At 44.4% G+C, this 22,972-nt stretch overlaps 1 protein-coding gene across 1 annotated transcript in view; it reads left to right on the top strand.

The window, feature by feature from the left end:
* Positions 1-22,972, top strand: part of LOC138577315 (class II histocompatibility antigen, B-L beta chain-like) — a 436,072-nt gene that overhangs the window by 263,366 nt on the left and 149,734 nt on the right. The window lies entirely within an intron of this gene.

Raw genomic sequence — 22,972 nt, 5'->3', positions numbered from 1 at the left:
TTTGGTAATTCCCTCCCCTTCCTGCATTCAGTTCATTAAAGGCCCTTCTGGACAGAAGGGTAGCTTGAGATCCCGTGTCCACCAGCGCGGAAATCGTACCCTGCCCCTGTACTTGTACCGAGGCATAATATCTTCCCTCCTTCTCCTCAAGGGGGCACAGATAATGCACATTTCTGGACAACTGGTGGGCTAACTTTCTGGTTTTGCAAATTGCAAGAGAAGAAATTTGGGCAGAATTCTGTGGAGAGCCTTGGGAATCTGAAAGAAAAAGTTGGCAACTGGAGATCAGAGCCATTGTGGGTTCCCCTGGTTCCGGTTCTGGGCCGCCCCCCCTTTTTGGAGGCAGTCATCAGGATGGGTTTGAACCAGGGGATTTTGGTATTGTGGGTTCTGGGATGAGATGATGGGCGACGGTAGCTCAGTCTCCATATCTCCCCAGTCTGAATTGGCATCCCTTGGGACCCATTTTTCTTTGGGAGGAGTTCCCCCATCTCTGAAGGAGAAGATCCTTTTCCCAGGATCCTCTGAGGATCCTTCTCCCTCAAATTGGAAGACCTGTATTTCTTCCACAAAACGGGTCTGTTTGGGTACTTTGTTTCTCCTACCCCCCCTCTGCTCCTTTGGAGGCAGACTTTCAGGGGCAGGGGATTTTGTTTCCGGTTCCTGGGTTTCCAGGGGCTGTTTACAAGCGGGGAAGGAAGCTTCCTCCAAGGCTTTACACCCCCCTTCCCCTTGTGCATCCTCCCTGGGAACCGGTGGGTTATCGGGGTGCTGCCCCCGTCATTGTTCTGGAGCACCAGGTCCAGAGTTTGGGGCATTCTGCGGTGGCATGCTCATCTGAGGGTTCTGTTGAGCCCTCAGTATGTGACCCAGATCCCTTGCCAAATTTTGGAATATGGCGTTCTAACTGGGAAACCCGCTCAGTCTGATAAGGGGCTCTATTTTCTCCCCTGGGCTGATCCCGGGAAGGGTAGCTATCCCTTCTCTGGTAGTACCCCTGTTTGGGAAGATTTTGGTACCCCTCCACCCTGGGCCTCCCCTCTCCCGGATTAGGTTGTCTGGGCTCAGGGAATTGGGGAAAGAAGGATGGATGATTTTGGGGTTGGAAGTTGGGTGGATACCTGGGGAAAAAGTTCTGCCCAGGATTTGGGGAATTTCTGCCCTCCGGTGGGAAGTTAGGAGGGAAGTTCCCTGGGTTAGGTGCTTGGCTGGATCCCCCCCCTTGGGCTGGAGGAGTCCACACATAACCCAGGATGGGTCGATTTCCCTTGTAACGGGGACTTACATAATCAGGAGAGCGAGGGACCCCATTTGTGGGGCTCCCTCCTTGGCTCCCTGTCTGTGACTGGCCCGAGGGATTTCTGGGCTGTGAATTATTAGGTGCAGGTAGGTTTTTAGGCCCCCCCATCTCCAAATCCAAAACGGGGGTGACCTTTACCTCTGCCACCTTGGCAGCAGCAGGGGTGCTGTTGGTTTTGGGGTTTTTGGGCTGGTTTTTGTTTTCCACGGTTTCTGCACCTCGTAGATGCGGGTGGCTTGTTCAATGACCCATTCTAAAGATCTTTTCTCATGAAAATCTCTCACGAGCTGGGTCATTATGTATTTGGGCAAGGCATGGAAAAAAGTATTAACAAATTCTCTGCTGTCTGTGCGCACCCGTCTGGTGGTCTGCGCAAAGGCACGTTTCAGTTCTTGCACGAATTCTTGTGGTGCCTGATCCTCCCCACATTGCAAATTGTAGGCTGCCTTGCGAGCCTCTTGAGGATTTCTGTGAACAGAAAAATGTTTCAAGATGGCCGCCTTATAGGTGGACCATCTTAAATGATTTTGGTCCTCCAGCCCCGCAAAGAAACTGGAGTATTCTGGTGAGAAGGTCCACTTTACATATTGGATACAGCTTTGGCTGTCCTTCAAATGAAAAGTCTCCATCATTTGCTCATAGAGCTCCAAGTGTTCCCAAACAGAGTACTTGGCGTTCTTATGATAAGGCGTAATGACACTCCTGATTGCCTTAATCTGTTTCAATGGGTCCTTAAGCAAGGCCCTTTTTGCCTTATTGGCCTTTTTGGTTCGGGTAACCCTGGTCCATTCAACCTCTGACTCAGAGGCACTGCTCCCAGAGGTTCCTGTCTGCTCTTCCAGGTTTTCCCAGATTCTGCGAGCCTGGGAGTGGCTGGCAGAATGTGGGGACCTGGTCTCCTGTGTCCTGCGCCGTTCAGAGGAGTCTTCAGATTCCTCCTTGCTGCCAGGATTTTATGTGTACCCCCCCCACTGACCTAACTGGGCAGAGGTTTTCAGAATGCCCTTAATGGGCCTACTCTCCTGGGGTTCCCCACTAAATTGCACTGTGCTTGGGTGCCCATACCTGGATGCCTGCCCATCCATTCCTGGGAGGTACTGGCCTATGAGCCCCCTGCTTCTGGCTGGATAGTAATCTGCCATCCCTGTGGCCCGGTGCTCATGTGCGCCAGGGGACATGGGGGTGGCAGAGTCCAGGGACTGAGAGAGATAAAGGCCTCTGGTACTAGGGCTCCTGAGGTTATGCTCAGGAGTTTCCCTTTCCCAGCGAACCTGGTCTCTATCCGCCCCTGCTCCCTGTTGCAATGCAAGAGCCTGCGCCTTCAGTTCCTCAGTTAAGGCCTTACTAGACTCTATCAGTCTCTCCTGCATCGCTACCTGTTGTTGGAGCCTATCATTGTGCTGGCAGAGAGCCTCATTCTCTCTCTGCATTTCCTGATTGGTCCTGGAGCACTGGGCCAGTCTTTGCTGCAGGTGGGTTACCTCCTGAGCTGTGTCCCTATTGGCCTGCTCCTGTCTTGCCAGAGCATCCTCCATCCTCCTGGTGTGCTCTAGCAAGTCCTGGTGTTCTTTTTGGAGGTCACCCAGTCCCTGGTGGGCCAGGTGATGTTCTTCCATTTTTCTTCTTAAGTGGCAGACTTCCTGGCCTAAGGTGTCCCTTTCCTGACCAAGAGCTTGAATTTGTGACGCCAGGTCGTCCCTTTGCCTTTGGAAGGCACCAGCTTTCTGGCACTCTTGATCAAACTCTGCCTGGGTATCCAGGTCTTTCAGGATCAGTTTATTGCTCTCCTCTTTCTCTCTGTCTAGTTGGATTTGCAGGGTGGCTACCTGCTCTGTGCATGCCCTGTTGAAATTGATCTGTTGCTCCAGCTTTTTCTGGCTCTGCAGTAGGGAGTCCAAACTGTCTTGGCGTTCCTTCTGCAAAGCCAGAATTCTGGTATCCTGGTCTGTCTTTTCCTGTTGCAGTATATCCATGTCCTCTTTTATTTTAATGATATACTGCCTACTATCATTTTCTGACTCCTGGCTCCCCTGCAGCCTCTGCTCAGAAGAGACCAGGTCAGATTGGACCTTCTCTAACGCCATCTGTCGCTTATTCGCCAGATCTTGGCTTTCAGTACATTTATCCTGCATGTCTCCCATATATAGGTACAGGTATGCCGCTATCCTAACCATCTTGTCTTGTTCATCCTTAGCTTTAGGAGCCATGTATAGTTCACTCAGGGCCACATGTAAGGGACCCTGATCTCTCCATATATCTGACCCTGTTTCAGTGACCTGTTGCGTGATGGCCTGCAACCAGACCATGCGGTCCTGGTGAGTCCACTCACCTCTCACAAATAACTTATGTAAGAAGTGCTCTCTGGCTATTTTCATGTCTACTAAGGTCGTCATTCTAGAGATTGGTCTCTGTCCTGACTTACAGAAGTTTATATTTTATTTTTGCAAAACAGACCTTTTCCTTAGAGCGTTCCTTTGAGGAGTGCTTTACAGCGTAACACAGCGTGGTGATCTGACCGGATATGTGTATCTGGTCAGCTGGAACACTGTATTAATCTGCACAAGTGATAGATCTAACCCAAACGTCCGGCCCGAGCCCCCAATTTGTAAGAGGATTCAATTCAACACTACAGCTAAGTCAATGCCTAGCCCGGGATACTGAATGGAAACCCTTATTGATATATCTTTACGTCCAGTTCATGCGTTCTGGATGACTACCCCTGTATAACACCCCTCTCTTGGAATCCCCCTGACCCCACTGAGCCAAGAAGTAGTTCTGTTTTGCAAGTTTAAAGGGTTTATTTGATAATTTAAACAATAGATATATATATCACACTTTATAATAAATTAATAATTGAATATCACACTTAATCTGAGCAGTAATCAATAATGGATAGTCCGGCACTAGCACACTTCTTTATAATCAATGATGAGTGGTTATAGGATGGATAAGATAGCAACAATACTTTTATGGTTTCAAATGGATGCAGGGTGGAATGAAATTGCAGTACAGAAATACTCAATATGATTTCAACAAAACAATGTAATCACTTTTCTCTGGCAATCCACTCCCCCCTTTATGCAATGCAAGGAAATGGAAGGAAAGTACACAGTTCTCAGAAATGCAATCAAATGTAATTCAGTTCACCCCAGCAAGCATAGACTACAGAAGTTTGAAACACAGGCCCAAAATGCTTTTATATGTGCTGGCAATGAAGTGAAAAATATGCTAAAATGCTTTTATATGTGCTGGCAATGAAGTGAAAAATATGCTAAAATGCTTTTAATTCCCTCTAGAGGTTCAGGGTGAGTGGTATCTAGTTAATATTAGTCCAGGCTCACTCTAGCAATGATTCAGGGATGGTTCTTAAGCGGCAAACACATTTTTAGCAAGGAAAGCAAGGAAGCTGCTGTTTTCACACGTGGCTGGATTTTTAACCAAATCGCAAATCGCGGTAAAATTCGCGAGTATGAAGTCGGTTCTGGGCTTGTTGGAAAGGTAAGATTCTAAGCTTTCAGAGGAAAGTTAAACCAAGTTCCTAGCCCAAACGGTTCCAGAGATACGGACGATTAAATAAAGGTAGTTTTTTGGGTTTGAAATTTTAAAAGTTCAAAGCGACAGGTTACAGCTTGCAGATAGAAAATGACAGGTGACAGCTTTTAGGCAGTTCTGGTTAGATTAAAATAGATTGAATTATATTATTTTAACTAAGAGATTGGTTCTGCACAGTTCTGCTAGGTACTCACAATATATTTTTGAATTAGGCCTCGCCAAGGATCTGGTCAGGTTTTGGACTGGACTCCGGTCTGGTCTGGGTCTCTTCACAGTGATCTGGGTCAGCTCTCTGGTTCTGCTAACACCGGTCTGGGTCACTCTGGATCTCTGCTGGTCTAGCCTCTCTGGATTCTGGATACTGCTCTGCTTTCTAGGTACTGCTACAGGTTCTGGAGATTGATGGATTTGAAGTCTGGATCGCTGGATGTGAAGTCGTCGATCAGCCTGCTCTGCAGCAAATGGAATTGAATGTCTTTATCTGTCCTGGCTGTCTGCTTTTATGTGTTTTGAAAGTGGGTGTGTGTGCAGCATCACTAGCCAGCCCCTCTTTCAACTTGTCATTGGCCCAATTCTCCCCTCTCCCATGATTGGGGAAGGAACTGTGAGTCAGAGAGTGATGCTGTAGGTTTTATGGGTCAGAGGATCCTCCCCTGGTCAGTTTGCCCACAAATCTATATTTGATTCAAATGCACATTTCTCAAATACATAGTGGTTTGTCATTGCATGTACATATTACCTATCACATGAGGTAGTCTCTGTCCCAAATCTGCTCTTCCTAGGAGCTTGGGTTAAAAAATGGCAACATATTTCACTTCTTATTCGGGTTACCAATATTGGATTTTTCCCCGCATTTACACAGATGTGCCCATGGTGTGTGGGCATTATTAGGTGGTGGAGTGTCAGATTTTTAACATGCATACATTTAGAGTAATATCCTCTTTTCCGCTAAAACCCCCCTGAACATACCACCGGGTCCTACCACGTCTTCAAATGTGCAAAGAAAAATCACAAGAATAATGATATCACTTATAAAATTTTCACAAGTCCGCTCTATGAATGATCCATCTTTTTAGATTTATGTTCTGGCCCCAAAGGGGTGTGGTTTCCCCCAGCACAAGGTTGAATTTCTGGTTTTTCCAGTTCTGCCAAGCCAGCTTGCTCTCACAGGCAGTGCTCCTCCCCTTTCCTTCCAGGAGGAAGCCACTTTTACGACCCCCATAATAAAACATTTGCCTGAGTCAGGACAGGGCTTTGTTCAATTTCCTGCAGAGCCCAGGTAATTCAATCAGAGAAGTGCCATATCCCTTTTGGTGGGAACAGCAAAAGGCAGCTAGGCCTGGGAACACAGCTGTTGTGCAAGTCTCAACTCCTGTCGGGGGTAGCTGGTGGGCAGAATTCAGTTTCATTAAGCCAGGTTTCAAATAAAATGTCACTTTTTGTTCCCCAGTTTAAGTCAAGACAATTTTTACATATGCAGCTAGAATGCTGATTCTAAGTTCAAAACTATGACATTTTAACAGTGACAAACTATGTGGCAGTCACAAGTCTGTCCCTCAGTTTATTTACACATTTCGATTTTTGGTAATTTTAAATCCAGTTTCAGTTTAAGCCGCTGCAGACCTGCAGAGCTCAGCCAGTCTTGTTATAAACCTTCAAGTCACTTCAGAATATAACTTTACATTGTATCCACCTCTTAGTAAGTCTTTCTTTGGCCTGCTTTGGGTTCATTTATTCAGTTTTACACAAATGTCTGGTGTTGTTTTAAAACGCCGGCTTTCTGATAGTGTTGAGTACTGGTAATGCAACCATTTTTGGGATTTTTCTTGGATTAATGCATTCCAAACAGGAATGGTTCTTACATGGTAGTAAATCCTTGCTTAACATTGTTTTGATGGGGCTCCTTACAGTAACATGGTTATGTGGAACCCCACAAAAGGGTTGAATCTTTAAAGTGGTCCGGTGAGCCACGATTTCAGCAACTTTTTGACATCAATAACAGTGGAGTTTGTTAACAAAGATCTTTCTTTACACTGGTGGGTGGCAAGTGAGGTAACCATTTTGGTGTGCGCACAAACTGCGTGGTTCACCTGGATTCTGGCGCACTTGTGGGCTTTTTGGCCATCTTGGATTTTCTAAGCCCACAGCACCAAATGTTGCAGCATGATAGCTCAAACGTGGGTCAGGACACCCAACACACTCTGCCCATAAATCATAGTTAGTGAATACATGCGCTAAACCCTGCATGTTCCACTAGGCCACCTTCAAATTATGTTTTCAACTCAAATTTGTATGCAGACCACTATTGGCATGCAGTGAATTTAAGATGTGGGACCAGTCATATAGCACTGACCTTTCCACCACGGGGTTGCCCGGCCCAGCCCAATCCTGCTCCCCAATCCCCCTTTACGTTTATAGCTAGTTGGTCATGTGGAGCCTTGGACCTGCTCACTAACAACTTTTGACTTCTGTATGGCTGGACTGAGTTGAGCTCGAGTAATTGTTATCTTATAGCCTAAGTGTTCTCACATTGGAGCTTGAGCTAAAATGTTCTAATTAGTTGTGATGAGAAGTCCAATTTCATAACGTCCACTCGAGATTGATGAATAAGCTACACCTGAGTCAAGTCAGATGACATTAGTGAACTCAGCCGCGGTATTTCCACAAACAGAGTTGGAATGTATTGCCTGTTCAGTGGAAATATTCTGCATACTCTAAAATTGCACTCACGATATATGTGAAAAAAATCATTGCCGAACATTCCACCCTTCTGAGCTGTAAGATCCACTCCATCCTCTGCTAGGTTATCGCCCATTTTTGGTAATCGAAAAAGTTTGTTTTGCCACACCCAAAAGTATGTTGCTATCTTTTTGAGGTAATACCACAACTTTGGACTCCTGTGCCAAAACCTTTTTCCTTCTTTCCTATTAAGAAAGGAAAACAGGTAACACTCTCTCCTCCGATGGAGAAGTAGAGCCTGTAGGAATAAACACTTGAGCAGTTGGTGCTAGGCAGGACACAGCCACCCCCCTGGCTACGGTTACTGAGACCGGGTTATGCCCCGCTTGTTCGTATTGTTTCCAGGTCTTTTCAAGTCTTCATTGGCAGGGGTATCTGTACTAGCTATGACACCCTCTATGCAGTCTGAATGGATTGTCAGAATGCTTAAATCCAATAAACTGTTAAAAATAGAGGAGGGCTTTAAGAAGTTGGTAATTGCACCTTTCCCCTTAACTGAAAAAGTCTGTTTTTCCTTTTCCTTAGCTCCATTTATTTACCAGTATTTCCAACCTGCCACACCCGCTGACCATGACGCTCTTGGCTACAAGTATCTCTCTGATGTACAGCCTTGCTTAGGTCCTTTGTCACGGATTCCCCAACCATCTCAATTGTATCTGCCCCTTCTGTTCTTCCCAATTTCCATGCCGGAGACTTTAGTGTATGAAGAAATTTATGCAAGCCCTTCGCCCATATTTTTGGGGACATTCTTTTCATTTTGAGACTTTTTAAAGTAAACAGTGCCCTTACGTGGTCCCTCTGGTACACCACTTATGTCACCAATAGGAAGAATGTAGTCGTCTGTGGCCGCTGTTTTCTCACTGGGTGTGCAAACAGACACATTTACAAATAAATCTCTCAGCACCTTAGGCCCTTCTTCGACCTTTGTACACAACAACTGGTCTACCACCTCTGCCACCATGCCTACACCCCCTGGACCACACTCTACCGCCTGGGTTGTCCTTGTGATGAGCAAGAGGCCCTTTGTACCAATGTCTATACTCTGTAGGGCCACAGGTGGCGGGTGCCCTACTGGTTCTACATTATTTACAGGTCTAACAGAGGCCGTAATAAAGTCCTCCAAGAAGCACATTTTTGCACTCAAGTCCTTTGGTACCTGTCAAACTTCCCATAGTTCGTATTGAAGCATTTTGTGTCATTTGTCCATGGAATTAAGAATACGTGACAGCACAGGAAAAGAAAAAGCATCCACAACCTGATCCCCAAAGGTTGAGGTAACATGAGCATTCTGATGATTTATATCCAGACTAGGGGAGACCCACTCTACCCGCGTGGTAACATGCATAAAGCTACCCTGATCCTCTATTGCATCAATCTGCTCTACCCTTCGCATTGGCCTTTCTGAACAAATTGGGGATGATTCTACTATAGGTTTGACTGGTGTTCAGTGCAAGCAGACACTCTCCCTTCTATCCCACAACTGGGTACAAACTGCCCCTGAACTTAGTGAGAGCCACACTCGTTTTCAGTGCCAAAATTGAAACCTCACAAATCAGGACATTGTGCAGACAATTCTCTAAGTCCTCAAGGTCCAGGTGTTCCAATGAGCATTAGGGCTCAGAGATATTAGCAACGGCTCCAGCCCCAAGTTCGTCTCCCTCCAGTGATTCTAGAGTTACTGGCATCATGTTTTTATTAACGGATAAGTGCTGCAGGTTTAAAGGACCTGGCTTCCCCCTCTGCTACCACCTGGACTTGTGTGTGTGGTAGAGTTTCATTATTCCAGGTTTTTATAGTAACAAGCGTCTGGTCCAAATGTATGATCTCTGCATATCTCGCGGTCACTGGAATAGACTCGCTTGTAGCTAGCCCATACAGCATTTGGCCTGTCATTTGTGTCATGTTGAAATTACGGACCAAGCGCTCTCCCATATTGTTGTGGGACGGTCCTCGTTTGGGCAGAATTGACAGAAATTAAGTTGGGATAGGGAGGGGCGGGAGCGGGGAAAGAAAAGGCGTAAAAAGTGACGGCATGAAATAAAGACGCATGTTTTATACCGCCATCTGTGCCTGCCTGTTGTGTGAACACAGCAGGACTCCCTGCGCGAAGTAAGACCTCAAAAATGTGCAGAGACATTTTCTCCTGTGGCATGTTACTACATAGCGAGGAAGCCATTTAAAATGACGTATGTTTACGCCGACCACTCTACAAACAGCTATCAGCAAACAGTGAAAACAACCACCAATTTACGGGAGCGACGTACATTAACTGCGACTGCAGGACTGCCCGGTCACTTGCATGGTCTGCCAGACTGTCAGATAGCAGTTTTCACTTGTCCTTCACTTTGCGCTACGAGCTGAAGATGGGTTTTTAAAGTCCCAGACAAATGTTGTTACTAACAGTGTTTCCAGACTCAAGTAGTTGCCTGTTTTATCACCGTTCATGACTCGACTGCCAGACTGCAGTTTTCACTTGTCCTTCACTTTGCTGTCACGCAAGCACGCTACACGCTGAAGATGGGTTTTTAAAGTCCAAGACAAATGCTGTTGCTAACAGAGTCTCCAGACTCAAGTAGCCGCTCACTATATCATCACACAACGATAAATCCACCTACTTGGGGGTAATATTATATAAAGAGCCAGTTAAAATTATAGAACTTAAAGTTGAGAAAATGCTTAGCTAAGTGAAGGCTTTATTAGAGCAGTGGCCACATTTGCCTATATCTCTCATTAGGTCTGTGAACTGCAGAAAGAGGGTCCTTCAATCTTAATTCTTTTATATACTTCATTCATAATTGTTTCTTCTCACTAGCAAGTAGCAAGGCTGAACATGGATAATTCTACTTTAACATGCCGTAAAATGGGCAACGTTAGAGTTGTGAGTGGCTAGACAGAGAGTATGCAGCAGGTTTTTATTTGCTACTGTGACAGGGTCACCAGTTTGTAGCCTAAAGATATAGAGTAGGGAACTCTGGGAGCCGGACCCTGGTCTTTAGTGCAGGGATCATGTGACTGCAGCCAGGCGGTCCTTGCATTGGCTCCCAGTGAGGGAACTCCATAAATGTAGGCTGCTAGCAATCACACACAAGTGCATGTTTGGCAAGAATCCCATATACCTTAACCAAAGAATGTGTGTCAAACAAAATACACGTACTCTCAGATCAAGCAGTAGCAACCTACTTGCGGTGCCATGTTTGGATCCAGCCGATAAACGCTCATTCGAGTACCTTGCCCCAGTGTTGTGGAATGGTCTTCCTAAAACTGTTTGATTGGAGACTTCCATAGATGTTTAACACTTTTTATTTTACATAATCTGCCTGCTCCGACTTGATCCCTGTGCCTGATTTTATTCCCTGATTTTAACTCTGTATTGTATTCCTTTATCTGCTATTATATTTGCTCTTGTGCTTGTTATTAGATGTGTGTTATGTCTTTCCAGTCCCTTTCCCTTGTTATGTGTATTTGTTGATGGCACCCATTCACCGCCGGGTTTAAGGTGCATTACAAATGTTTAAAAGAATAAAAAATAAAACAAGGGGGAGCCACCATCTCTGCAAGGGCACCCCTGGAATCAGTACTTAGGTTATTCCCTAGAGCTCTCTCTGCCTCCCCTTTGGGTTGTCATGAAGGTTAGCAACAGTCCACGCCAGCACAGAACACCTCTGTGCAAAAAAGAGACATATATTGTATTAAGTAGATGACACATGGCACAAATGAGGAGTCGGATAGGGTCAACCAACCTCTATTTGGGAAGAAATCCCGAGCAAATCATCCACCAAACCTTTTTGGTGAACATTTGAGATCAGAAACTGGTGTGAAATGTAGTTTGACTCCTGGCTGTGGCTCCTTGTGTGGAGCGGAACTTGACCGGCAGCACATTTCAGGCTCAGGCATAGAGCCTGGCGCAGATCCAAAGAAAACACCCATGCCAGCCTTAGGAAAGTACAGAAAACGGAGTGTGATGTTTACTGATAAGCTGAGAAGTGAAGACGCAGGATCAAAGGGCTGCTACGACGGCACTGCATGATCCCAAAAGCCAGACCAGGGCATGACAAGGCTCGAACCATGGGGCCGGGGCCAATCATCATTATTGAAATAGCCATCACACCAGAGGATATGGGGAACTCAATGCCACACACATGGGGAGGAGTTATAAGGTGATCTATCAAGACCAAGGACAGTAATGGGAAAACTGACTCCCAAATCAGAATGTTCATTAGATCTATCAGGTAATCAAAACCTGTATGAAAAAAGGACAACATCGCTGATGTTTTTACAGTGACAGAGACGGAGTGTGGTGTTGCAGAGGGAGGATCAAGAAAAGAACTGTTAAACTGTAAAAATGTGCTTTGGCCAAGCTCAATTGGCCAAATATGAAGTGCAGGCCTGAATGGGAGGTGGCTAAGCCAATTGGCCACACATTACAGCAGACCAGGTTTAGGGGAGATGCTTGAATTAACAGTCTGTGGAGAACCTGCGCTCAGAGGCTGGCAGGAGCCAGGCCTTCAAGGACAAGCTAGAGGATCACCAGTTGTGGGTGTTTACCCGGATAATATCGGAAGTTGCAGGACCATTACCTAAACAGTTTGCAAGACTGTTAATGACTCAGGTGGATGGGAGGACAAGGTCTAACCCAAAGGTACTCGGGCTACAACGTAAACTCCTACCCATGAGGGCAAAAGGAGTATATTGCAGGGTTTGCTGAAGTAGTAGTTTCCCAGGCACCACTCCTTCCATGACCAGATGTAAGGAGACGGTTGACTGGCAATGACAAAGGTTGAGGCTAATACCACAATGAGGACAAGGCAAGGAAAAGACAAAAAAGTACAGTGAACACTCAAAATCTCCACTGTCTCTGAGTGACTTAGTGGATACTGTCTTGGTAGATGCTAAGGAATTCAGACTCAGAATAGGGATTTGGAACCAAGGCACTAGGTCCTTTTTGATAAAGCCTTTAACTGGATTTAATTTACCCCACTCATTGTCCCCTTTAAACGTCCTTCATGTGGCATTCTGAGCATTGAAACTAAACATGCTGAAACAGCTTGTCCTGTCCTCTGCACTGGGCATGCACCTGTGAGACTTGCTAATTTCTTAATTGCATAATTAGACAGTTCTGAACGACCATCAACTGATAAAGGAACCAGCTCTATCTACTAACCTTTTTCTCACTGACTTGCATAAAACTGGCACCACCAAAGATAGGGACTCAAGGTTCCAATAAATTCCATCTGAATTTCCCCATAACGTTTGGAGGATTTGGAATGAGATGGCACAATAGTTGTTGATATATATGGATTACACATGTTTGCATATTATGGTATAGTAAAAAGCTGCCTTAGTTGTCCTTAGTTGTCCTAATAAAATCATCTGGGGATATGTGAGACTTCAGGACTTTTTCAACGAGGTCTTGTTTTTAGGGTAACACTCCTTTCAAAAACCCCTTTAGGAATTCACAAGTGTGGGACCTGTTGGCTTCCTGTGGAGATTGTAAAACCACCATTTCTGCTGAATGGCATATGTCAAGGCACTAGCTCTACTGATTACAATCAACATAATTAACCAATTGCATATAAATTGAAGATACCTATCATAAAGTGGAGAGGATCATTGCTACTGTATGTGTATAAGTGAGAGCCTGAAGTGTGGGGTGTAATAGCCCTAAAACACCATAACTGAAGGATGGAGTCAGTGGGGGAACATGCACCGCAGTAAAAGGTCTGTTTTGGGTTAACATGGAAATCAGGCACTGTAATGTCAAAACAAAAAGGATCAAATTTAGACGTCAAAGCTTGGAGAGGCCTGCCAATGTTCCCTGACTCATATGAGGGAAGGACATAAGAAAACCTTTGTAAAATGTCTGGAAAAGCTGAGACCATTTTGGCAGAAATGGCAGTGTCCAGCGTGTAGATAAAAGTGCCAAGATTTTGTGCAAGCCGGCACAGCAGAAAAGAGCTTTCACTGTGACAGAAATAATTATCTATAAAAACTGTTTTGCCCTTTCAATTAAAGAGATGCTCCTTAAGAATATGTGCAAAAGGTGCAAAGAATAAACTGGAGTTCCATCCATAAGGAGCCCATCACAGGAGAATCCTTTAAGTTACCAGAACCTACAAGGAAATGTGAAACTGCTACAGAATTAAAGGTTCTTCAGTAACATTGTAATTGCGCTTTAAACATCAACACTTGGAGCTTCCACATGTTCAGCTAAAGTCTTGAAATATACATTATGTTGCCCTATTGAAATCACTGCTTGCAGGAAAGTACTTTTGCAAGAGTTTTACATGTTTAGACTGTGTGCATTTGCTAAGGTTGGATTACATGTAAAATGCTGGTCAGCAGTGAGGGGGAAAGACAAGTCTTAAATTCCACTTCCCCAAGAGTGAAACTGGCTTTTCCAAGCCCGTTGTCAAGGGTATGAGCTGAGGAATTCTCCTGCCCTCCAGGTTTATAACCAGAAACCACTTAAGGCCACCATAAAACTTGCCTTAGCTGGCAACTAGCTGTTTGAAGCTCTTGGAATGTGATCTAATCTCAACACAGGACCCCTTTTGACATCCCAGACACACATGGCAAAGGTGGGGGCGGGGTTTAAGGAGGGTGTTCATTTCCCTTTGTGTAAATTGGAAGACATACGTTTCATCGGGTAATATGCATAATATTCATCCAAAAATATTCATGTTAGGATTTCTTAAAGGCTGTCAGAAACCTGCAGCTGGTGGGCCAACCTATCAAAGTTATAAGAAAAAAATTGATTGTGACCTCTGCATAACTGTGACAACAATAACAATTTGAGAAAATGTGTAGCAGGTGATAAATATTCCTCCCACCGAATGCCAAATTTTTCAGTCATATAGTTTGGGCGTAAACAAGAAAATACTTTAGCTTTGCACCAATATGTCACACAGTCATCAAGGTTTATGCAAGTCACTGATAAACATAGTATCCAAAAATGCTACCATATGTGGCATAACATGATGAGAAAGGGCATAAGGGCATTGGTAAGAATATGAGATTTCCATGTGCAAAATCCAGATCCAACCCTATGTCCCAGTTAGATGATGATGGGGGATCCTCACCTGGCATCCCAGAAAACAACCATTTTCTGTGGACCTATCGGTTGGCCGATGGGAGGAGACCCTTGACCACTGCCCTATCATGTTTGCGAGAAAGATGACAAATCAATAGTGTAATTTTCCTTATACATAGGTCACTCTGCCTCAAATAAGGACACTCTCCCTAAAAATCTTGAGTTGTGCAGCTGCCAAAATCTGGAACCATCTTTGCAGAGTTGGGCCTAATCTTGGAGTAAAGCCAGGAGCTGGAGTAGGAACTTTTTGGAGGACAGGGAGAGGCGTTGACTGACCCCTTCATGGTCCCTGTAGTGAATCCCTGGTGCCTCTTGAAGTTTATAAAGCCCTTTTCTTGTAAGTATAGAACTCCCCAGCAATAGTGTCAATAAGCCATATTTATTTCAGCATCCCCCCATGGTAAAACCCCTTTTTTTTTGTTTGTGTAATTCAGTCATTTTCCCAAAAATGTTTAATTTGTCTGTGCATTATAGTAATTGTTCCCATTGGCAATCCTGTTTTCGCTTGTACATTTAAGTCAGTTTTCCATTGAACAGATTCAGCTCTTATTTGCCTTTTGATTGTGTCCTTTTCCACTTGAAAGTCCTTTGTGTGCCTTTATATTTAATTCATTTTCTTGTTGAAGAATCCTTTGCGAGTCCATGCCTTTCAGTCACTTTCCTAGGAAAGAATACTCCGTTGCTGGTGTAGATCCCTAGTATATTTTGCTTATTAAATCAATTCCCACATTTTATTTCACGGGATAGGGACAGTTGGAATTCTAAACTAATTCTCCCTTCCCAGTGTATTTTGAGTCATATAGTCATAAAGTGCTTTCCCAAAGAATTAAATTCATTATTATCTAAAAACGAATTTGTCCGTGTGTTTAAATTGTGTGGTACCAAACAAATTTCTATTTGCATCTGTCATTTTCAACCCCAACCGATTTTATTATTGTGAGTAATCCCTTGTCCATAGTCTCCCTGTGATGTGCCTCTGTCATTTTCACAGAAAACCGTTTTTTCCTATGTGAGTTCCCCATTGCTTAAATCATGCCAGTCATTTGTAACCTCAGCTAAAACAAGAGTGATTTCCATTTTCGTTTTTCTAAAAATTTTGTTTAACTTTTTTTAAATTGTGTTTCCTGGTCTACCCCCTTACACTACTATATTCTGAGCGCAGATTTTGAATTGCCTTCCCCTTTCATTGCCTAGAGCTTGCCTGTCATGTACAGCATTAGTGAAAACTAGTGCCATCTGCATTTTCGTTTTTCTGGAAATTTACCTTAACCTGTTTAAAACCTTTATTCCTAGTCTATCCCTTTTCCCCTACTAGAATTTGATAACAGATTTACAATTGCATTCCCTTTATTTATTTTCATGTGTTGCATATCCAAAAATCAAGTTTTGGTGGCTAGGCTAGTCTGTTCTGAAGCCCTATTTGTATCTAGTCTAAGCTGCCCGAAGAACCTTGTGTGCTATCCCATAGCAAGTATACTAGTAAAGTGACTGGTGCAGAAAACTGTTACCACCCCTTGGTGGCTATTGTAACTGGTCATTACATTTTTCCAATAAATTACAAATTAATAAATATTTCTTGATAACACACCGGCCTGGTTCCTGGTCTATTGTGACTCGGGGTGCATGTGGAGGGTGGGTGCGAGACGGGTTGGAGGCCTCCTTAAAAGAATCTGATTGTAATAATAAAAAGCGGTTATATTGTGCGAACACTCATTGCAGGGGAAAGAGATCCCTGACTTGCCTGTGCTGCATAATAATATATTGAATAGTCATGAAAGGTATGAGTGATGTATGAAAAAGCCCACACAATTTTTATATAGAACAACATGTGGTTTTTAACCAATTATTAAAATGATTTATATCTTTATAAAGTAACAGTCTGTGGAAGAAACATTTTTTCCTTGCATAAACGTTTTTTTGCAAAAAGTATTCACTATATATTGATGTGATAGTACTTTAGCACCTATACCTGTGTTGTCGAAAGACCTAAGAGAGAGGGGTAGTCAATCTGTCGCGTTTCCTTGTCTAATAATATATTGTGACAGTAGATAGGCTTCCAGATATCAATCACTACAAAACACAGGCTTCCTCACCACATACTGTTGATTTCTTTGGTCGACTTCTTTGAGGTTCAGACTTTGGCACCTTAGTAGCTCATACAGGTGCCCCATTGCAGGGATTGATTTTCCGATGTAATAGCTTATCTATTTATTAGCGTATATTGTCAGCTGTGGGAGCCAAACACACATTTCTCGCTCATCCCACTACGTCACTTTCACACTTGAAAAATAATACACTTGGAATAACATGCACCGAATGTAATTCAGCACAACATTCATACATTTCATTTACTGAATTAGTATAGCGATTTCATCAAAGCACTGGACAATACAAAACAACTGTACAATAAAATGATAGTGATGTTAGAAACAACAGTTATTGAGGCATCAGCAAATGAGCTTTGAGAGAAGAACGAAAAGAGGATAGAGAGGAAGTAGAGTGGACAGAAAGCAGTAAAGTGCTCCAGAACTTGGGAGCAAGCAGGAAAAACAGGAGGCTGCACACAGAGGTTTGGGTGTTGTGAGAAGAAAATGAGATTCAGATCGTTGAGAGCGGATAGGTGAATGCAAGGAAACTAAAGAGACTATATACGGCGAGCCAGACGTGTGCATTTAAAAATGATTCACAGAAAGTGGAACAACAGGCGCGCTTGAAAGAATAGCAAAGCAGTAGTGTGTAGTGCAATGGAAATAGAGGCGCGAGGGCAAGGAGAAAAAGAGTGCGAATCGAAGAGTTATAGAGTGCAAGGGGGCAAGACGATAAGCGTGAAGACCCGAACAGTAGTCTAGTCTTGAAAGAATGAGAGAGGAGATAAGAAGTTTAGTGGCGTGGAATGATAATAGAGGGAACTGCATACACGTCCACACACCATGACTGACAGCAGTGCACTGAAAAAATGTGCACCAAACAATAGACTCAAAACCCTACACTCAACACAAAACACTCAGAATCACATGCATAGAATACAATTCAGCCCAATTCACCATGATAAACAATACGCCCAAGAAAATACTCAAACCAATACACTCAAAACAATACTCATGAAATAAGACACTTGTATTAACATGCACAAAATCAAATCTACACATAAGTCATGCAGTAAAACTAGGTTTCAAAACATTTTAAGATAACTACCTATACAAAGTTGAACTCCACAAACTTTGGGAATGACATGAAATGCATTCATGTGTTCCTGTTGATATTTTATCTGTACTACAATGCTATATGTTACTCCTTGTTCTCGACTAGCATTTACAATACTGAAGTATTTTGAACATTTTGGCTTTGCAGTAAAATTGTTTATATGATTTATTTCATGTAATCTCGGGGATGCAAACACATGATTAGCGTGAATGGTATTGTGTTCAGCCGTGCCCCCATCACCTTTGTCACTTTGTCACTTCATCTACTACTGCAGCTTTGTTCTGCTATCTGGCAATATACTTAGATATCTATTGACACATTTTTTTGCCTTTCCCATCACATTGCCCGATAACAACCGTTTATAGTATTTCACCTGACTTTATTGATCATCTGTAGATTTCAGGTTTAACTTCTTTGTTTATTTCTAGCACTGCCGTCTCAGCATGCTAAAACTACAGCCCCATGGGGAACCTTTGTCTATTCCGACGTCTCGTATTCCCTTTACCATAATTTGAACTCATAATATGGCGCTCATCTATTTTGCCTGACTCTCCGAATAGGACCTAATGGAAATAGAAATAGGACTAGAGTTGCCTATACAACCCTTGTAAACTTGGGAGAAACCGCTTTGCCGACCGACCCAGACGAAAGAAGATTGAGTACAAGCCGGAGGTAAGCTGCAGCACAATTCTTTTGTGCTTTCAGCGCTATTTTTATGTGATGTTTCAACATTATGGAATCGAGCGCATTTTGTCGCACGGCTGCAACTCGAGCAATGTGCTGGCCGTGTTTGGATCAGAGTAAGCGCATATTTTATGCACGTAACTACAGCGTTTTTTAACGTAACATTATTTGGTCTACCAATACATTATTTGAATTGTTTTGTCGCGTTCCAGTCGAACGCTGCTTAGCGTATCAAGTATTTTGCCGTGTTTGGATCAGAGTAAGCGCATATTTTATACACGCAACTACGGCGCCTTTGGATTTAGCATTATTTGGTCTACGAGTACATTATTTGAATTGTTCTGCCACGTTCCAGTCAAACGCTGTTTAGCGTATTAAGTATTCCACCATGTTAGGATATTATCCAGTATTTACATGGACACTTTCTTAAAAATAATTATTAACTTGTATAGTCAAGGTCATTTTAATTTCGGGTAATTCACTATTGTAGGATTTTCTACTTAGACATATAGTTTCAATAATACGCAATGTAGGAGACTTTGATAATATTGGACTTTTTAAAGGACGAGTCACACGTATTTACTGTCTAAAATGTGATATTTTGGCATGAATTATAATAGGTGGATTTAACCCACGACTTTCTGTTCTACTGAATTGAAGACTTTTGATTTGGAATATAGGTAAGGCCTCCATGGGCACACTTCTATATCAATTACTTTAAGTAAGATTGACTTTTTTGTCTAAATAATACTAGACACTGACCTATGAGTATGTACTAATGCGTTGTTTTTTACCTTTGTGCTTTCTTTTTACTTACCTTGAACCTCCTCCCCTTCACCCCTCCTTATTTAATTTAATTTAATGTTTTGCTTTCATGGTTTGCTTCTATATTTGTTTGACTGTGCATCATGATCTCTGATACATGTTTTTCACTGTGAATTCGGCTATACACTTACTAGTTTTATCACCAGCCCTGATTTGAAAAAGACACTGGTGTGTCGAAACACGTGTTATCCAAAAGGGCATTATAATTAATAAATTTCAGTTTCCACAAAAAAGTTGTGGCGCTGTTCCTCAAGTGTGGAGCATCTTTTCTTCAGCTGTTTTCTCAAGGGGTAGGGGTCAAAAGCCCCTTTTTTGCCGCACATCAACTGCGACACCTTTTTTGCCTGGAAACGTTTTCGTAGTCGGTACAAAACAAAACCCCACCAGTGTGGCATAATCTGCCTAGAGAGAACCAGGGCTCTGGAGATGATAAGCTTCTGGGGGAAGGTGAGGAAAGGAAGAATGTCCCTGAGGAGGTGGAGCTGGAAGTTGGACTTCTAAGCGAGGTCTGTGATCTGTGGAGAGGAAGAGAGAGAGGAGTCAACGGTGATCCCCAGGTTTTTTGCCTCACATGTGGGTGAAGGGAGGGGACCCACAGAGACTGGCCAGAGAGTGGTGGGGAAGTAAGGAGCAGACATCCCAATCAGAAGGATCTCGGTTTTACTGGCATTAAGGCAGAGATCGTTAGCAGAGCACCATGCCTGAATAGCAGTCAGGCAGTCAGACATGAGAGAGGGGGAGGAGGTAGAGGACGGCAGCTTGAAGGAGAGTTGTGTGTCATCTGCACAACAATGGAAATGAGTGGAGAAGGTGGAGATCAAGTGGGCCAGAGGGGCCAGGTAGATGATGAAGAGCCATGGCAATAAGAAAGAGCCCTGAGGAACGCAAGAGGTAGAGAGTTAGATGGAGGAGAGAAAAGGACCCATTCGTATTTGGAAGGGTCTGTTTGAAAGGAAGGAGGTCAGCCATGCCAATGCCCAGTCTGTGATGCCTAGGGTATCACAGAGTCGGTTTATGAGAATGGAGTGGTGGACTGTGTCAATTGCAGAAGAAAGATCGAGGAGGATCAGAACAGAGGGTGTGTTTGAGTCCAGGTTAGAGAGAAAGTCTTCACATGTGTTCAGGAGAGCAGTTTCTGGGCCTATGGACGCCCTGAAACCAGACTGGTGGTCATGGAGGCAGCCAGCCAGTTCGCTGTGGAGGTTCTGTTGGAGGATGACTAGCTTCTCCAAGAGTTTGCCCAAAAAAGGGGTGATAGAGATAGGGTGATAGTTAACTGGGCAGGAAGGGTCTGCAGATGGCTTTTTTTATGAGAGGGTGCACAAGAGAGTGCTTAAGGGGTTGTGGGAAGGAGCCAGTAGCAAGGGAATGGTTGCAAAGATCAGCCGAGGCTGGGGCAAGGGAGGTGATGTTGTCCTTGATGGTTCTGGAGGAGCAGGGGAGCACCTGTTTGGAGGAGACTTTCATAGAGCGGACACCTCTAGAGATCTCGTCTGGTGCAATGGGGTAGTAGGAGGGGATTATAGGGGGGAAGCGGGGGACAAGGGAGGCAAGAGAAGTGGGCAGTGAGGGGGGAGCAGAAGACAGAAAAGGACAGGATGTCCAGAGTTTTGGAGGAGAAGTGGGAGGCCAGTGCAGTGTCGAAGGCCTGGGAGGGAGGAAGGGAAGAGGAGACTGCAGTAGGATTGGCAAGTTTCTTGCAGATTTTAATGGTGGTTCCAGAGATGTGGGCTTGGACATGCGCCCTCTTTTTGGAGCAGATGGTGAGACTATATTGCCCTTGGAGTAGGCGGTAGGTCAGTTTGGAGGAGCTAGCTAGATGCCTGCCACTTACGCTCTGCAGCTTTGCACATGTGTTTCAAAGCTGCCAGGTCGGAGTAATACCAAGAGTTGCATTTAAAGGCAGGCTTCATTTGGATCCTCATGACAGGGAGGCAGGTCAGTTTGGATGAGCTAGCTAGATGGCTGCCACTTCCGTCCGCAGCTTTGAAATTGCGTTTCAAAGCTGACAGGTTGGAGTAATACCAAGAGTTGCATTTGGAGGCAGGCCTCATTTGGATCCTCATGACAGGGGCAAGGATGTCCAGGGTGTTGGAGATAGAGAGATGGAGGTTAGCAAGAACAGAGTCAGAAGGAGAGTCAAAAGAAGGGGGAGGGTGAGCAATGAAGGAAGAGGCAAATGCAGCGACTGACACATGCCTCTTTGATCGAATGACGGAGAAGGAGACTGACAGTGCGGTGTAGGCATCATCAGGGTACAGGGAAGGTCAAGGTGGGAAGAGAAGAGAGAGTGGTCAGACCAGGAGATATGGGTAGTAAGAGGGTTGGAGAGTGAGATGTCTGATGAGATGAGAGCATCCAAGGTGTGTCCAGCAGAGTGGGTTGGGCCAGATGGAAGGATAGTGAGGGAAAGAGAGTCTCAAAGGTTGCAGAAGGGTACAGTAGCAACATCAGGGGAGTCGAGATGGATGTTAGTCTCCAAGAAAAATACATTTGTGGAGGAGGCAAGACAAGAGGAGGACAGGTATGCCTATTCTGAGAGGAAGAGGGAGGTTGGTGCAGGGGGCCTGTAGAATGTAGCAAGAGTAAGAGAGAAGGTAGGTGAGACAGATAGCCTGCAGACTAGGCTTTCAAAGGATGATTATGTTTGATTGGGGATGATGGAGGCAGAGACCCACTCAGGGAAGATCAGAGCCACTCTGCCACCAGGTCGAGAGAGCCTGAGATTGGAGAGGATCTTGTATCCCTCAGGGAAAGGGTGTCAAATGCAGTGACAGAGCTTGCCTTGAACCACGTCTCAGTGAGAGCAAGGACGTCAAGGTCAAGGTCTTCAAGGAGGCGACAGATGTCAGAGGAGTGTTCGATAGCAGAGCGAGAATTGAGGGTAGCTAATGGAAGCTAGTTGCCCTCTATAAATGATTTGCGAGGGGGGGGCACAGGGGTGGGGGCCAACACTGGTGGGGATGGGATACTGGTGATGCGGGATGGAGGGGTGGCCAGAGAGGGGGAGAAGTTGAAGAGATGACGCCTGTTAAGATGGAGGAGATTGGTCTGAGAGCCCTGGGCCATGATAGTGCCATTGTGACAGACAATAATGGTACACTTGGAAGATGCGAAGTGAGCCAAGAGCACTTCCCATCTGGTGCCACCTGTAATGGGTGAGGAGGAAAAAGCAGAGAGGGTAGAAATCGTATGGGGAGTCCATAAGTCAGAAGAAGGAACGGCAAAGAGAATATCAGTGATAGTCCATCTGGAGGAAGCATTTATGTAGGTGTCTGCAATGGGCAGACCAGGGTTGGATCTCAGGAGTGTCTTTTTAAATGTCTTCCTTCCAGACTTTGTGAAAGAGAGGGAGGATAGGTGATGCAGAAGCAATTAGAAAAGATAGGGGAGACGGAGAGCACCATGGGGGCAGAGAGCAAAGAGGGGGGAATAGGAGGATAGCAGGCGAGAGGGATAGAGGCAATTTGCAACAGGTGGCCAAGCGGACACTAGCAATGGGCACACTACAATGTCAAAGTTCAAAGATCAATCACGAATTGGAAAACGCACACCTAAATTCCAGTTTGCCAGACAGC

This window comes from Ambystoma mexicanum, chromosome 1p, assembly GCF_040938575.1.
Source record: "Ambystoma mexicanum isolate Mex_15411 chromosome 1p, UKY_AmexF1_1, whole genome shotgun sequence".
Lineage (NCBI taxonomy): Eukaryota > Metazoa > Chordata > Amphibia > Caudata > Ambystomatidae > Ambystoma > Ambystoma mexicanum.
This window is presented reverse-complemented; position numbering and strand designations above follow the sequence as displayed.